The sequence below is a fragment of the Monodelphis domestica genome, chromosome 6 (assembly GCF_027887165.1).
Source record: "Monodelphis domestica isolate mMonDom1 chromosome 6, mMonDom1.pri, whole genome shotgun sequence".
Lineage (NCBI taxonomy): Eukaryota > Metazoa > Chordata > Mammalia > Didelphimorphia > Didelphidae > Monodelphis > Monodelphis domestica.
Window position 1 is genome coordinate 200,969,772 of NC_077232.1, and position 18,292 is coordinate 200,988,063.

General features: G+C 35.8%; 1 long non-coding RNA gene across 1 annotated transcript in view; it reads left to right on the top strand.

The window, feature by feature from the left end:
- The window catches only part of LOC103099888 (uncharacterized), a 363,322-nt gene that overhangs the window by 8,732 nt on the left and 336,298 nt on the right, over positions 1-18,292 (top strand). Inside the window, exon 2 of the long non-coding RNA XR_001622894.2 lies at positions 10,525-10,579. This is a non-coding gene — a long non-coding RNA (uncharacterized LOC103099888). The remainder of the gene's footprint in view (positions 1-10,524; positions 10,580-18,292) is intronic.

Below are 18,292 nucleotides of genomic sequence, written 5' to 3' on the forward strand. Positions count from 1 at the left end.
TCATTTAACTCCTTGAGCGGGGTTTTTCTTGTTTGTTTATTTTTCATTTTTTGTTTGTATTTTTTCAAGAGAAGGTTCTATCCTGTGCCTGTGAGGGGATGGAGAGGCATTACCAGGAACAATCAAGAGCCCTTGATTAAAATCTGTATAACTAGACTAATCATAGACTCCCACTCATGCATACTACATTCCAAACACACTAGTTGAGTACTTGTTCTTCCATACATAACATTCTATCTCCTACCTCCATGCATTTTGACAGGTATTACCCCATGCCTTGGATGCTCTTCCTCCTCATCTCTGCCTTATAGAATCCTCAACCACCTTCAGAGGGTTCCTCAAGTGCCTCCTCCTTCAGAAGGCTTTTCCTAATCTCCTAAAATATTAGTCCTCATCAGACCTACTTTGAATATAAATATGCATAATAAATTCTGCATATTTTATATGCCTACACATATTTTTTCACCTTCTGTGTATATGCTGCTCTCTTCTCACTCCACCACAGTAGAATAAAGGCTTCTTAAGGGGACAAGACTGGCTTTGTTTTTGTATTCTTATACTCAGTATCCATTAAAATGGTTGGCATATAAGAAGTAGTCAATAAAATTAAGGAAAAAATTGTACTCATGAATAAACTAGTCTATTTGCAGGTTGTTTAGTTGTTTCCAGTCGTGTCCAACACTTCATGATCCCATTCGGGGCTTTCTTGGCAGAGGTACTGGAATGGCTTGCCATTTTTCCTTCTCCAGCTTATTTTTCATATCAGGAAACTGAGGCAAACAGGGTTAAATAATTTGTCCAGGGCCATTTGCATATATTTCTACCCTAATTCAGAAATTATTTACTGCATTGAAAACATAGTATAATTGATTATAATATGAGTAAGGAGGTGAAACAGTTGCAGCCCTCACAAAGCAAAAGGTAGAAAGTAGAGCACTAAATCTGGAATCAGGAAAACCTGATTCAAATCTGGCCTCAGACATTTTTAGTCCAGTAACTTTGGACAAGTCTCTTGCCTTTTGTCTGCCTTGGTTTCTTAATTTGCATAATAACGTTAATAAAGAGTACCTGCCTCACAGAGTTGTGAGAACCAAAACAGTTAAATTTGTATTTCTTAACAGTGCCTGGCATAGCGTAGATCCTAAATAAATACTTCTCTCATTCCTTCCTTCCTTTCAAGTCACAAAGGATTTTATTATCCTCATTAGGAGACTCAGATAACTTCCCATTTACATTGTTGGGATGCCATTTTCAAGGAGCCTTTATATTTCAGTTCATTTTTAAATAGTTTTAATATTTCTTTGAATTTAGGATGTGTCCATTAGTTTACTCTAGGAAAGATGAGGCTATCTAAATTTAGAAAGATTAATTTCCAAATATTTGCTATAACACATGATACCAAAGTTATGTTTTCATAAGTTTGCAGAGGAATTCACATGTACACACATAGAGACACACAGAAACTTGAAGTTTGGAGAATTACAGTATCCTTTCTTTCACAAGTGTTTGTAAGTGTAGAGCGTAGTAAGAATAATGGCAATGGGAATAAGGTCTGAGTGAGAAAAAGGTCCTACCTCTGATCTTTTTTTAAATTTTATTTGGTCAATTTCAAACATTATTCCTTGGTTAAAAAAATAGTATTCTATTCCTCCTTCCCACCCCCACCCCCACCCTTCAAGTAGCCAACTTGCAATTCCACTGGGTATTACATGTGTCCTTGATCAGAACCTATTTCCATGCTATTGATGTTTGCACTAGAATGTTCCTTTAGGGTCTACATCCCCAATCATATCCCCTCTACCCATGTAATCAAGCAATTGTTTTTTCTTCAGTGTTTTTACTCCCACAATTTTTCCTCTGAATGTGGATAGTGTTCTTTCTCGTAGATCCCTCCAAGTTGTTCAGGATCACTGCATGACCACCAATGGAGAAGTGCATTACCTTCGATTGTACCACAGTGTATCAGTCTCTGTGTACAATGTAATATTTATTGGGAAAGGAAATGGGATCAGAAGCCTGTGTCTTTGGGCTGAACCAAGAAGAGCATGCCACTCCAGACTGGGCTGAACAAGCTCCTCTCTCCACCAACACCAGGACGCAAGTCCCACACTGCAGGAAGGAAATGCTAATCACAAGACCCAACTGCCACTCCCAGTTGGGCCCTTCCCCCACAAACTGTCAGTCTTGTTTCCTTTCCACAACAATGTTCTCCTGGTTCTGCTCCTCTCACTCTGCATCACTTCCTGGAGGTCGTTCCAGTCCTCATGGAATTTCTCCACTTTATTATTCCTTTTAGCACAATAGTATTCCATCACCAACATATGCCACACTTTATTCAGCCATTCCCCAACTGAAGGGCATCCCCTCATTTTCCAATTTTTTGCCAACACAAAGAGCACAGCTATGAATATTTTTGTACGTGTCTTTTTACTTATTATCTCGTTGGGGTACAAACCTAGCAGTGCTATGGTTGGATCAAAGGGCAGACAGTCTTTTATCTCCCTTTGGGCATGATTCCAAATTGCCCTCCAGAATGGTTGGATCAATTCACAACTCCACCAGCAATGAATTAATGTCCCTACTTTGCCACTTCCCCTCCAGCATCCATTACTTTCCTTTGTTGTCATGTTACCTAATCTGCTAGGCGTGAGGGGGTACCTCAGAGTTGTTTTGATTCGCATCTTTTGGATTATAAAAGATTTAGAACACTTTTTAATGTGCTTATTTGTGGTTTTGATTTCTTTAACTGAAAATTGGCTATTCATATCTCTTGCCCATTTATCAATTGTAGAATGGCTTGATTTTTTGTACAATTAATTTAGCTCTTGGTAAATTTGAGTAATTAGACCTTTGTCAGAGGTTTTTGTTATAAGATTGTTTCCCAATTTGTTACTTCCCTTCTAATTTTGGCTAGTTGGTTTTGTTTATACAAAACCTTTTTAATTTGATGTAATCAAAATTATTTATTTTACATTTTGTGACTTTTTCTAAGTCTTGCTTGGTTTTAAAATCTTTCCTTTTCCAAAGGTCTGACATGTATACTATTCTGTGTTCACATAATTTACTTATAGTTTCCTTCTTTAGATTCAAGTCATTCTCACATTCTGAATTTATCTTGGTGTAGGGTATGAGATGTTGATCCAAATCTAATCTCTCCCACACTGTCTTCCAATTTTCCCAGCAGTTTTTATTAAATAGTGGATTTTTGTCCCCAAAGCTGGGACCTTTGGGTTTGTTATAGACTGTCTTGTTGAGGTCATATACCCCAAATCTATTCCACTGATCCTCCTTTCTGTCTCTTAGCCAGTACCATATTGTTTTGATGACCACAGCTTTATAGTATAGTTTGAGATCTGGTACTGCAAGGCCTCCTTTTTTTTCATTATTTCTCTGGATATCCTTGATCTTTTGTTCTTCCAAGTGAACTTTGTCATGGTTTTTTCTAATTCAGTAAAAAAGTTTTTTGGTAGTTCGATGGGTATGGTACTAAATAAGTAAATAATTTTGGGTAGGATGTCATTTTTATTATGTTAGCTTGTCCTACCCATGAGCAGTTAATGTTTTTCCAATTGTTAGGTCTAGTTTTTTTATTGTGTGGAAAATGTTTTATACTTGTGTTCATATAGTCCCTGTGTTTGTCTTGGCAGATAGATTCCTAAGTATTTTATATTGTCTAGGGTGACTTTGAATGGAATTTCTCTTTCTAATTCTTGGTGTTAAGATATGTTGGAGATATATATAAATGCTGATGACTTATGCGGGTTTATTTTGTATCCTGCAACTTTGCTAAAGTTGTTGATTATTTCAACTAGCTTTTTGGTTGATTCTCTAGGATTCTTTAAGTGGACCATCATATCATCTGCAAAGAGAGATAGCTTGGTCTCTTCATTGCCAATTTTGATACCTTCTATTTCTTTTTCTTCTCTAATTGCTACTGCTAGTGTTTCTAGTACAAAGTTAAATAATAGCGGTGATAACGGGCATCCTTGTTTCACTCCTGATCTTATTGGGAATATATCTAGTTTGTCCCCATTGCAGAGGATGTTTGCTGATGGTTTTAGATCAATACTATTTATTATTTTTAGGAAAGATCCTTCTATTCCTATACTTTCTGGTGTTTTCAATAGGAATGAGCCTTGTATTTTGTCAAAGGCTTTTTCTGCATCTAATGAGATAATCATGTGATTTTTGTTGGTTTGTTTGTTGATATGGTCAATTATGTGGATGGTTTTCCTAAGATAGAGCCATCCTTCCATTCCTGGTATAAATCCCACCTGATCATTATGAATAACCCTTGTAATGACTTGCTGGAGTCTTTTTGCTAGTATTCTATTTAAGATTTTTGCATCTGTTCATTAAGGAGATTGGTCTATAGTTTTCTTTCTCTGTTTTTGACCTGACTAACTTTGGAATCAGTACCATATTTGTGTCATAAAAGGAATTTGGTAGAACTTCTTCTTTGCTTATTATGTCAAATAGTTTGTATAGTATTAGGAGTAACTGTTTTCTGAATGTTTGATAGAATTCACTTGGGAATCCATCAGGCCCTGGAGATTTTTTTCTTAGGGAGTTCTTTGATGGCTTGTTCATTTTCTTTTTCTGATATGGGATTATTTAAGAATTCTATTTTTTCTTCTGTTAATCTAGGCAATTTGTATTTTTGTAAGTATTCATCCATATCACCTAGATTGGTATATTTATTGCCATATAATTGGGCAAAATAGTTTTTAATGATTGCCTTAATTTCCTCTTCATTGTAGGTGAGGTCTCCCTTTTCATCTATGAAACTGTTAATTTGGTTTTCTTCTTTCCTTTTTTTATTAGATTGACCAGTACTTGTCTGTTTTTTTTTTCAAAATACCAGCTTCTAGTCTTATTTATTAGTTCAATAGTTCTTTCATTTTTATTTTATTAATTTCTCCCTTAATTTTTAGCATCTCTAATTTAATTTTCTCCTGGGGATTTTTAATTTGTTCACTTTTAAGTTTTTGATTTACATGTCCAATTCATTGATCACTGCCCTCCCTAATTTGTTAATACATGAACTCAAGGATATACATTTTCCCCTGAGCACTGCTTTAGCTGCATCCCATAGATTTATAAAGGATGTCTCATCATTGTCATTTTCTTAAATGAAAATTATTAATTGTTTCTATGATTTGTTCTCTAACCGAATTTGGAGAATAATATTATTTAATTTCCAATTAATTTTTGATTTGGCTCTCCATGTACCCTTACTGATCATTATTTTTATTGCTTTATGATTTGAAAAGGTTGCATTTATTATTTTTGCTTTTCTGCATGTGTTTGCCATGTTTTTATGATGTAGTACATGGTCAATCTTTGTGAATGTACAATGAGTTGCTGAAAAGAAGGAGTATTCCTTTTTTGTCCCTATTTATTTTTCTCCATGTATCTATTAACTCTAATTTTTCTAAGATTTCATTCACCTCTTTCCCCCTCTTTCTTATTTATTTTTTGATTTGATGTATCTAAATTTGATAGTGGTAGAGTCAGGTCTTCAACTAGTATAGTTTTACTATCTATTTCCTCCCTCAATTCCACTAGTTTCTCCTTTAAAAATTTACATGCTATACCATTTGGTGAATACATGTTGATTACTGATAGTTCCTCATTGTCTATACTCCCTTTTATTAGGATGTATTTACCTTCCCTATCCCTTTTAAACAGATCTATTTTTACTTTGGCTTTGTCAGATATCATGATTACAACTCCTTCCTTCTTTCTGTCAGTTGAGGTCCAATAGGTTTTGCTCCAACCTTTGTTTCTAACCTTGTATGTATCTACCTGCTTCAGGTGTGTTTCTTGTAGACAACATATGGTAGGATTTTGTATTCTAATCCACTCTACTATTTGTTTTGATTTTATGGGTGAGTTCATCCCATTCACATTCAAAGTTATGATCATCACTTATGTATTCCCCAGCATTTTGGTATCCTCTCCTAGTTTTGTCCTTTTTTCTTTTGCTATATCCTTTTAAACCAGAGGTTTCCTTCTAATCAATCCCCCTAATCCCCTCCCTTGATATACTTCCCTTTCTGGCCCCTCCCTTTTTGTTCCCTTCTTGTTTTTTTAGGGTCCAAGTTCCCTCCCCCTTATATTTCCCTCCCTTTTTGATTTCCCTTTCCCATCTTCCCCCCTTAGTTTTCTCTTCTCACTTATCCTGTAGGATAAGATAGAATTCAAGACCCCAATGGATCTAGATGCTCTTTCCTCTCAGAATTGATTTCCCTGAGAGTAAGGCTTAAGTATTACTTATTAGCACTCTCTTCCTTTCCTTCTTATAAAAGTATTCTTCCCCTCCCCTTCCCCATCTCCTTTGTGTGATAAAGATTGTCCTATTTGTTTTATTTCTTCAGGTATCTCTTAGTGCCATCTTCAATTCCCCCCTCCCTTTTTCTTTTTTTTGTGTATCATCTTATAGCATTTATTATCCCAATCTCTTCAAATGAATGATTCTTCTAATTACTGTAATAGTGAATATAATTTTTGAAAGTTACAAATAACATTTCCCCTTATGTTAATATATATGTGTGTATATATATGTGTGTGTATATATATATATATATATATAATTTGATCTAATTATAGCCCTTAAAGAAGAAAGTTTGAATTAAAAAAAAACATTTTCTCCCTTTTCCCTCTCTTTCTTATTTATCTTTTCCTGTTTCTCTTGATCTTTGTGTTTGGATATCAAAATTTCCACTTAATTCTTGTCTTTTCTTTACAAATACTTGGAAATCTTGTATTTTGTTGAATGCCCATACTTTCCCCTGAAGTATATAGTCTGTTTTGATGAGTAGGTGATCCTTGGTTAAAGACCCAATTCTCTTGCCTTTCTGAATATCGTGTTCTAAGCCTTGTGGTCCTTTAGTGTGGTAGCTGCCAGGTCCTGTGTGATCCTGATTGGTGCTCCTTGGTATCTGAATTGTCTCTTTTTGGCTTCTTGTAGAATTTTTCTCCTGAGCTTGAAAGGTCTTGTATTTGGCAATCACATTCCTAGGAGTTGTCTTTTGAGGATTTAGTGTTGAGGGTGTTTTATGAACTCTTTCAATGTCTATTTTGCTCCCTTGTTCAAGAACATCAGGGCAGTTTCCTTGGATGATTTCTTGTAGTATGATGTAGTATGAACAAGATTTCTGTTTATTTCTGGATTTTCCTCTGATCTGTCATCTTGTCAGTGAGATATTTTATGTTTTCTTCTATTTTATCAGTCTTTTGACTTTGCTTTATTAATCCTTGCTTTTTTGCAAGATCATTGTCTTCCAGTTGCCTAATTCTTGTCTTTAAAGACTGATTTTCCACTATAATCTTTTGATTTTCCTTTTTGGTTTGGTCTATCCTGCTTTTCATGGCTTCAAGTTGTTTCTCCAATTGGGAGTTTTGTCCTTTAAACTGTTATTTTCTCTTAGAATTATTTCCCACTTTTCTTGCCAGAAGGCTTCCATCTTTTTGATAAGGTCCAATTAAAATTCTTCAAGAGCTTGTGGACAATTTCCATCTTTTGGAAGGTTTTTGGTTTATTTGAATTTCCTCCTGTATTTCCTCTGCAGTCTGGGTTTTTCCTCTGTAAAATTTTTCCAAGGTCAACCCCTTCTTCCTGTTTTTCTTGGAGGGAGGTTGTTGTTCCTGGGCAGTATTTGTCATCACTGTGGAGGTTTTTCCTTCCTTTTTTAGTTAGAAATCTCAGTGAGATGGGAAGGCTCTCTGTGTGTGGAGCTAAGGAGCAAGAATTTTTCCTGAGGCAAACTCTTGAATCTCTGCAGCTTCTACTTTGTGCTGCCCTTTTCTGTGCAATTTTCCCATGAGTGCCCACGGTCTGTGCTTTTCAGCCTGCTGGGGTTTCAGGTGTAGCTGCTCTCAGGGGTAAGTCTTTGGTGGTCTTAGTTAGCTCCCAAGGACCTAGAGGTACCCCTTACTCACTCTAGAGGTGCCCCTTGTTCCCTGATTCTGGCATGCGGGCTGGCTCTGACTCTGGTTCTATAGAGGTGATGGGGTAGGGTAGATAAGCTCGTGGTTTTGGTGGGAGCTTTTTCACCCCCTTATAATGTGGAAATATTCAAATCCCACATACCTTCAATGCTGCACCCTACTGTGGAGTCCCTTCGTTCTTATGAACTTAGTTTTTTTTTTTTTTTTTGGTCTTTTGAGGTAGCCTATATAGACAGGTGCTGAGGAGAAGATGAGTCCTGCGTCTAGACTGCCACCATGTTAACCTGGACACCCCTACCTCTGATCTTGACTCTCTAGAACTATAATGAAGGAATACATATAACAGATAAGGAGAACCCAGTGAGTCATCTCAGTGAGGATAAAGACCACACCAACTGATAGAAATATTGGCCTTAGTGAAGGTTTGGACCTTCCCTAGTGCCATACTGGGTGAAGTCTACTGAAAGTGGTACAGAATTGTAGAACACATATCTAGAAATCCTAGATACTTAGAGTATATATAATAATAGGAATAATAATATTGAAATAATGATATAGATGATAATCTGTTTAATTGGGTCTGTAAGTATTGGAAAATCTCTAGATAACTTTGAGAGATGTTTGTTTATTGGAGGTTATCTAATTCTTCACTTTACTCTCTATACTTACAATCCACTTATAAAGATTGGCTGATTTAATTTACTCGAATTCAGTCAACTTAAAGTAAATGATATGATGCCCAATCTGTCCTTGTCATACAAAGACCTAAGGATATGTTTGGAAAAGGTTTTTTTTTGTTTGTTTTTTATCTGTAATAATGTGACATAAGAGTCATGTTCTTTAGACTGAGAAAACTTGTCTACATTTAGGGGTCTTCTAAACTGTGCTAGTTAAAATTGTACATTCATTAAGAAGTTGGATAAAGCTTGCATTACTTCACACCCCTGAAGAGAAAATTAGAATTGAGCAGTGGCAGAGAAAAGGATAGTGTCAAATAGGGCCATATCAAAGCAGAAGTCCCAGGCCCAGGAAAATCTTGAGAGGTGTTCTAAATTTCCTCTAAATTTTCATAAATTTCCCTCTCATTGCCCTCAGACACTATAATATATGATCTGCTATTTCATTATTCAGAGTTTTCCAATAAACTGAATTTAACCTCAGCCACAAAAAAGCATGGGCTAACTATAGATCACAATAAAAATTAGGGAAAAAAAGTTAGGGAAAGGAAAAAAAAACTTCTGCCTATGTGTTAGGAATTTTCCTAACTGGGGTCTCAAATAATTTGTGTCTAAACTCATAATTTTGTGTCAAACTCTCTGTACAAGAGACAAAGACGATCCTTGAACCTTAGGGATCATTTGATTTCCCTCTAAGCTTAAAATTAGATAATTTTCTTAAAACTGAAGTAGGCCAGTTTGTACAATAATACTATCTTTAATTTTGTAAACTGCATGTTTACAAACAATTGGTATTCATCACATAAGATCATGTCTAGTTTTCCCCCAGATTTTCATGGCAAGAAGCTAGAGAAATGAAAGATCTTTCATTGTACCTTGGCCATTCATGATATAAGAGCCAATAACATAAGGGTTAAAGTTGTGTATATGGTACATTAAGTATACTGATCTAATGTTCAATTTCAAATAATGGAAAATAACAAAAATTAAACTTTTAAAGTTATTTAAAAATTAATTCAGCATTTTTGTTGTACTTTAAGCACAGTTAGATATTCAGAAAACATTTAAATAATTTCTGAAGTCTATTATGGTTGGGAAATTATGAAATGGTTTTTTGATCTGATAACATTTAATTACAATGCATTAGACTGACAGAACATTGGTGGAAGGAACATAGGAAGTTTAGAATTGTGCATTATTCTGTTATTAACTCACTATGAGCATAAGGATTGTAGGAGATAAATATATATATAAAGCTCACTTCTTACTTTTAATTAACTTAAAATTTAGTTGGAGTGACAAGATATACACACACAAAATTAAATAACAGGGCAATTAAAAAAATGAAGTTGCCACAAGGCAGAATATGATTAAGTGTCAAAAGAGGATACAGTCAATAAATGTATTAGGCACTGAGTGAAGAGAGAGATCACCTTAGGCTAGAATAATCAGAGAAGTCTTCATCAAATAAATGGGATGATTGAACTAAAGAAATTCCTTTCTCAGACCACAGCTTGCTACCCTTTTTTCCTCTCTTTTATACTCACAGTAAATATAACATTTATCTTCATCATCATCTTCAGTTCCTTAAAATAATTCTAATCTACCACTCCACTCCCCAACCCCCACTCTAGCTTCATTGTCTCCATACCCATGTCTTGACCCTTTGGTCAGCCATTTAAATGTTTCATTAACCACTACTTTAAAAAAATCCCTCAAACTTTTATAACATTTCCAAACTGCTTATCCCTATACCTGAGAACTATCCAAAATTTCTGTTCCTGCTTCCAGGCTCCTGAATATCCCTAGAGAAAGTCACAAAAAAATAATTCATAGTCTCAAAGCTGGAAGAAAAATTAGAGGTGGCCTCACTCAAACTTTTTTTTTTTTGCAGATAAGATAACTGGAGTCTACTAGAGAAGTTAAGTCCCTTCTCCAGCATCACACAGGTACAGAATTTGAGCTGAGCCTCTCTAACTCTAAAGTGAGCACTCTTTATGCTATGCCATGAATCCAACAAGCTTTTTTACTTTGTTTATTATATTTATTACTTATATTATATTTATGACTTCTAATTTTTTAAATTTCTCTTCAAATCTCCTATTGAGCATCAATTCCCTAACCTTTACACCATAAAATACAGAAATACAGTTTCCAAAGAATATTGAGGCCATCTAAGAACTTCCTTAATTGTTTTTTTCTACTCTTCTAAACCTTTGAGCATCATCATTCACTTTCTCCTCTTACTCTCTCTTATAAGGAAAAAATATATCATAATATGTTATTTAATGCTACTCCCTCTGCTTGTATTCGCCTGACCCTTAGCACATAATAGGTGCTTAATAAATTCTATGACTGCCTCTGGATCTTGTTGTATATATCTACTTCCATTCAGGTTTTATTATAGTAGTCTTCACATCTCTTTCACTCAGTCAGTAGTCAAGAGTAAGTCTTGGGTCAAGGCCAAGATACTTAGAGTCAAAGTAAGGAATTTCTAATAACTGGAATGACATCAAGATCTTTGTTTTCATCCTATGGATAGAATGCTATATTGGAAAGAGTTTGGGAATGGAAATCAAGGAACATCTGATTCAAATCATGTCTCCAATACATAATTAGCTATGAAACTATGGATAAGTGACTTAGCTTCTCAAACCCTCAGTTTTTACACATATAATATGTCAAAAATATTTGTCTCTAATAATGATTGTGCTACTTAAATCATAGTATCATTATGAAAAAATCATATTATTAACCTTAAATTATATGACATAGTATCATTAAGCAATGATTTTTAATATTTTACTTTTCCCCCAATTACATATAACAACCATTTTAACACCTTTTTTTTATTTTGAGTTCCAAATTGTCTCCTTGCCTCCCCTTTCTCTGATACAATAAACAATCTCATGCTGATTTTACATATCCAAGTATGTAAAGCATTTTTTCATTAGTTATTTTACAGAAGAGATTTCAAACCAAAAAAGAAAAAGGAAGAAAGAAATTGAAATATAGTATGTTTCAGTCTACACTGAGGCCTCATCAGTTCTTTCTCTGAAGTCAGATTGTATTTTTTCAGAAGGAATCTTTGGGATTATCTTGGATCACTTTATTGCTAAAAATAGCTAAGTTATTCACAGTTGTTTATTATACAGTATTGCTGTTTCCATGTACAGTGGTCTTCTGGTTCTACCCACTTCATGTTGCATCAGTTCATGTAAATCTTTCCAGGAAATCATGGGACCTATTAATATTATGATAAAAGAATATTTTAGGAAAATGATTCCTCATATATGTATATATAAATGTGTCATGAATTAGGAGGTAGGAGAAAAGAGAATGGAAACATTAGTGTAATTTGGAGACTATTACTATAATCCAAATCCATTGTGATGAGTTCTTGGACATAGGGATAGCACTGTGAAGATATATTAACAAGGGATAATTGGCAGGATATTGGTGACTGGATATGAGTTGAAGATAAAGATGGGAGAAGAGTCTGTCTAAAATATTTGTTTCTAGTATGAACAGAATAATCATATCTTCAAATTGATTTTGTGGAGAGAGAGAGAGAGAGAGAGAGAGAGAGAGAGAGAGAGAGAGAGAGAGAGAGAGAGAAAATAAGAAAAAAAGGAAGGAAGGAAGGAAGGAAGGAAGGAAGGAAGGAAGGAAGGAAGGAAGGAAGGAAGGAAGGACAGACAGGCTTGGGTTCAATGAGGAATAGTATTTCTGAGTTATAGACATTCTAAATTTGTGGTGGTAATGGAGTAATCAAATGTAGTTTTCTAATAAGCTATTAAAGTTATATAAGGAGAAATATGACAAGAAATATGGGCTGGAGACAATATTTGTAAGGCATTTTCAGAGGGATCATTTTTAGTTATAAGAATGGATAATAATTCAATTTGAGTCTTAGTTAAATCCTATGTGGTGAATAGTGAAAATATTATTTTATATGTTATAGAAGAGGAAACTGAAGTCTGGAATCATTCAGTAACTTGTTCACAGTCACCCAGATATCTGATTTTTGAACTAAGCCTTGCACTGTGATTTTCTAATTCCATATTTAAGGTTCTTTACCTCCTTAGTACTCTAGAGGATAAAGAGTAGAGAAAGAAGATTGAAGAATAAGCCCTGAAAAGATGTATAGTCAGGTTGGAAGATTCCCTTCAGTAATGGGACAAAGAAAAGAATTGGAGAAGTAGAAGGAGAACCAGGAAAGAGTTGTGTCATGTCAGCCAAAGGGCGAGAGCATTTCAAAACATATTAAGTTCAGTTGTATAAAATATAGCAATGTATAGGAGACTGAGGAAGGACCACTATATTTGGTAATTAAGAAGTATCTGGTGAACATTGAAAGCTTCAATAGAAATGGATAGGATAGGACAGAAGCCAAATTATATTGGGTTAATGAGTGAAGAAATGGAAGAAGAGGTGGCAACATTTGTTGTCAAGATTTTTAAGCAGTTTGACAGAATTAAGAACAAAAGTAGCATGGGGGTAGAAATTACATCATTATCCTTTGACGTATTTCAAAGACATGGGAAACCTACACATATTTGTATGCAAAAGGAAAAGAATAGTGATGGAGTATTTGAAGTTGTAGAGAGAGAGAGAAGGAAATTGATGGAACAAGTTCCACTCAAAACAGCCAGGGATGAGTGGAACCAAGAGTCTAGGTGGAAGGGTTATTAGCCTTGAAAGGAGGAGAGAGACATCTGTTCCTTTGAGGCAGAAGAAAACGATGACTAGAGAGACAGAAATATTGTCAGGTGGACAGTGGGAAATATGAGGGAACTCCTGCTGGATGACCTTGTATTCTCTGTAAAGTAGGAGATGAAGTCATTTGCTGAGGATATGCACCCAGGGTGGTATATGGGGGTGGATTGGGTTCTTAATGAAAGTGGAGAAGGTTTAGAACTACTGTGGAGAGTGTGATAGAGAATCAATAAGAAATGAGTCATCTGAAGTGTAACTTCTAAATAATTGTCTGTTTTCTTTGAACTTTGCCTTTCTGTTCTTCAGTTCTCACCTGAAAGACAAAAATTCTAATGATATTTGAGCAGCTTTATAAATAGTTTTCAACCATCATTAGGCCACACAAAATATGCTCATTTGCATGCCCGGGTCAGGGGTTACTGGTTTCAGTTGTTATCTCCAGGAGTGAGAAACTGATGATTATCTCATTCTCAGTCTTAGAAGCAATAATATTACCCTATTGTCCTGAACATGTTAATGAAGTTTCCAGAGGTGGCCAACCAGATAGTAATTTGGACACTGGGAGAATCTGACTCATTGCCTCTGAAGTACCCTCTTGGGAGATAATTGCAAAGCAGCCACAATCTGAGACCTCTCCTTACCCACGGTACTATTAAGGTTACCATATAGCAACAGAAACTGTTTCAACCCCAAAACTTCTGAGAGCAGTGCCAGGGAGTTTACAATCTCTTTGATAGACTTCCAAATAACTGCTGGGGCTGATTAGATGGGGTGCATTACAGAGGCATTTGGGGACAGCACCTTTCCACCTATCCACATGAATCACATAGTGTAAGCCAAGTGACACCTGTTTTTGAAGCCACACTCTCCTGATGACTGTTAGGATCTGTGAGTTCATCACTCACCAACACAGATGCCCACACCAAATTGATAAAAGAACTTGTTAAAAGATCTCTGAGAATCGCTGCCATCCTTTTGCCCCCAAATGGGTGAGGAGCCCTTTTCAGACTTAGCTCAGTCAACAAAGGGTGACAAAAGGACAGTCTATCACCAAACTTGGACTTGAAGCCTTGGTACAGTGGAATAGATGCAGATGCATTTAAAAGTCTGAACACCTCAGTTCAGATCCCAAACCTTATTTTAATCCTACTTCTGTCCCTTGTTGATGTTGGGCTCCTTTGGGAGCCTCAGTTTGCTCATATATTAAAAAAGCTTCACTTCATGACTTCTAAGGTCATTCTAGCTTTACCTCTGAAATATTTTCTGGCTAGGTAGAATCTTGCAAAGTTTGTGCCCATTGATGTAGCCTTCAAGAATTCAGGGATACAATCCCTTGTCGTGGTGATATATCAGAGAAGGACTATAGTGTAGTCATTGGATTTGAATATTAAAATGGCTTTTGTTTCTGAGCTAAAAGGATTCAAGGGGCATCATTTAAAAATTCAGAATCATTATTCGGAAATTGACAATCCCTGTGGCTTTTCCGGGTCTTGGAATCATTCCTTACAGATAGCACCAGCAGTACCATCCTATGTCATATATCCATGTGAGCTTTCGGGTTCTAGAATTGCTTTGTTCCTCTTATTACTTACTGTCAGACATGGATGATGTGGGTCTGACCAGAGACTAACGAGACAGAGTTGAGTGATGCAGAGAGGCTTTGTTGTGGGAAAGGAAGGGGTGGAGAGGAGGAAGGGAGAACAAGGGGGGAGCCTGCAACCTGTAGATGGCTAAGAGTCCCCACTGGGCTGGAGAAGGGGGCAATCTTTTATAGGGTGGTGGTCTGGAATTTGGTAGCCTCTTTTGGGCAAAGTTGGGGTGCTTGGGTGAAGCTTTTTGGACAGACTTAAGGGGTTTGGGAACCTCAGTCTCTAGGGATGGGAAGTTCTCAGGCCTGATAGTCACTGATGCAGGAGGTCATTTGTCTGGACCTGACTATTCTTGGAGTCTTACCAGATTTTACTATTATGGCAGTTTCTGTCCCATGCTTGGGCAGGTGCTGGGGGAGAGTGGGAGGCTTTGCTCTCAGGCAGGGTTTGGAGGGAGGGGTCTTTGGTCCCAGAATCTATCTCTTACTTCCTCATATCAGACCTCATTTCACTTAGTTTACTTATCCTTATGAAGGACTCAATGTTGCTAATGGACCCCCCCAATACTCTTTTTGGCCATTATACCAACTGAAACGTGTTGGCTTTTACCTAGTGTTTGCAGGCTACACTGTAAAACAGAGACATATAAACTCAAAAAGGATTCCTAGAGAAATAGCAATCCTACATGTCAAAAATGTTCAATTTGTTGCATAAAAAAATAAAGAAAAACTGTTTAGTACTGATTCTGAGGATGTAGTAAATGGTAGCATCTGCCTAAAATAGTTAAGGTAAAATTTGTAAGAAAAGAAAACCACTAGATGATAATCACACAAGGTCAAGTCTGGTCTAGTCCTTTTTTCAAAATCTCGTAAAATTTCTGATTACATGTAAAAAAACAGGTTTGACATTTGTCTTTTAAAATGATGAGTTCCCAAATCCCTCCCTTCTTCCCCCTTATTTAGAAGATAACTGACATGATATAGGTTATACATGTGCAGTAATGCAAGACATATTTTCCATATTATTCATATTGTGAAAGAAAATGCAGACCAGAAACATAAAGTAAAAAAATTTGGTATGCTTCAAATTGTATTCAGATGCCAATAATTCTTTCTCTTTCTTTTGCTGAGAATAGCTGTCTTCCACAATTGACCATTGTATAATATTGCTTTTTCTATGTATCCCATTCTTCTGGTTCTGCTTTGCATCTGTTCATGTAAGTCTTCCTGATTTTTTCTAAAGTATTTTGCCCATCTATAGTATTCCATCACAATCATATACCATGGCTTGCTCATGCTTTTGCCAAATGATGAGCATTCCCTCAATTTCTAATTCTTTGCCATTTTCTAATTCAATCCTTTGATTCTAGGGACGTTCTTAACACAACTTCCTTATATTCCACCCCTAGATCTTGACCTGAGGACAGAAATCTTGTCTATGAGAAGTATGGCTTTAAGGCTTTGATGTTGGTTTCATTTGGTTCGGACCTGTTATTTTATCTATATGAAAGTTTCTTGGTATAAGTACTTCCTCCATCAATACAAATTAGCAACTTGTCCATAATTTATCATCTAAAAGAACTCCGGAGTCTCTGACAGGGTCAGTTCGATGCTATGTAATATGTAAAATTTAATTCAGAGGGGGTGGAGCCAAGATGGCAGATTAGAGGCAACCCAGCTTAACTCTCTTACTTTTCCCCTCCAAACAGCTTTAAAGTAAAGCTTCAGATCAAATTTTGAAACACAAACATGTCAGAGGGAGACATTTTTCAAACCTAAGAAAAGTCAGGAGGTTGGAATTAGAGGCTGGTGACTCCAGGGTAGAAGCTGTTAAAAGATCCACACATAGTGGCGGTGGCAGCAGCTTCAAAGCCTCTAATCACAGCGACAGAAAGGGTGATGGTGGTGGTGGTGCTTAGGTAACTGGTGAGAAAGGAATTAATGGAGATTCTCTGCTGGTACTGGGGGCAGCTAGCACTGGAAAACCTCTTACCCATACACAGTTCTGAAATGCAGTTCTAGGGCACCAAGGAGCACTGGGGGGTTGGTCACAGGGGAGTGAAGGTCCTGGTTTCAGTTCTAAGACAAAATGAGCATTAGAGCTTGTGGCTGTAGGAGAGGAGGGACCCTTCCCTGGGTAAAAACCAAAGCTTGGGGTGGTGCCTTCCCATTTCTAGGTGAGAAAAGCTCAATTTAAACATAAAGTTCAAAGTCAAGAAACGGGTTGGAAAAATGAGCAAAAAACTCCATTAACAAATGAATTTGGCCGTAAAAAGACTACTATAGTGTCAAGGAAGACCAAGATTCAAACTAAGAAAACAATATAAAAACAGCTAACAAAAATGCCTCAAAGAAAAATGCCAATTGAATCCAAGCTGAACAAGTATTCTTATAAGAGTTAAAGAAGGAGACAAAAATGGTAGAGGAAAAGTTGGGAAAAGAAATGAGAGTGATACAAGAAAATTATGAAAAGGGAAGTAATAGCTTGGCCAAAGAGGCACAAAAATATTGAAGAAAAGGTGATCTTAAAAAGCAGAATTGGTCAAATGGTAAAAGTGGCACAAAAATCCTCTAAAGATGAGAATTTTTTAAAGGAGAATTGACTAGATAGAAAAGGAGATTAAAAAATTCACTGAAAAAATCAGTTCTTAAAAATTAGAATTGAAAAAGTGTGATTGAGTAGACAAAATGAAAAGACAAAAGTGAGAAAAATGAAAGTAAAATAAATGAATGAAAGAATGATGAAAAATAGAAGAAAATATGAAATATTGCATTGAAAAAAACTGACCCAAAGTATAATTTTATCATTTTCTTTTTCTTGTCTTTTTGAAATACAGGTAAAGTAGAATTGTTTTGCATGATTCCACATGTATGATTGATATCATATTGCTTGCCTTCTCAGTGGTGAAGGAGAGTGGGGAAGGAAGGGAGAGAATGTGTAACTCAAAATGCAAAAGGAAAAAAAGTTAATAAATAATATATATATTTAAAGAGTTCCTTGTTTCTTGTGGAATTACAGGAAAAAATGCTAAGCTCAATAAAGCAAAAAAAATCAAAATGCAAGTTAAAGGAAGTATGAGAGATAGCTTGTACATATATGCATATGGACAAAATTAACCCAATATATATTGATGTGACATATAATGTTGCATAATGTATAACATAATAAATACTATAAGATTATATGAAAAATGTGATTCAATTTAATAATCATTCATTAAGCACTTCTATTTTTCCAGAAACTGTCCTAAATATGCTAATCATAGGATCTTTAATTTAGTGCTGGAAGAGACTTTATTTTTTTTAAACCTTACTTTCCATCTTGGAGTCAATATTGTGTAATGGTTCCAAGGCA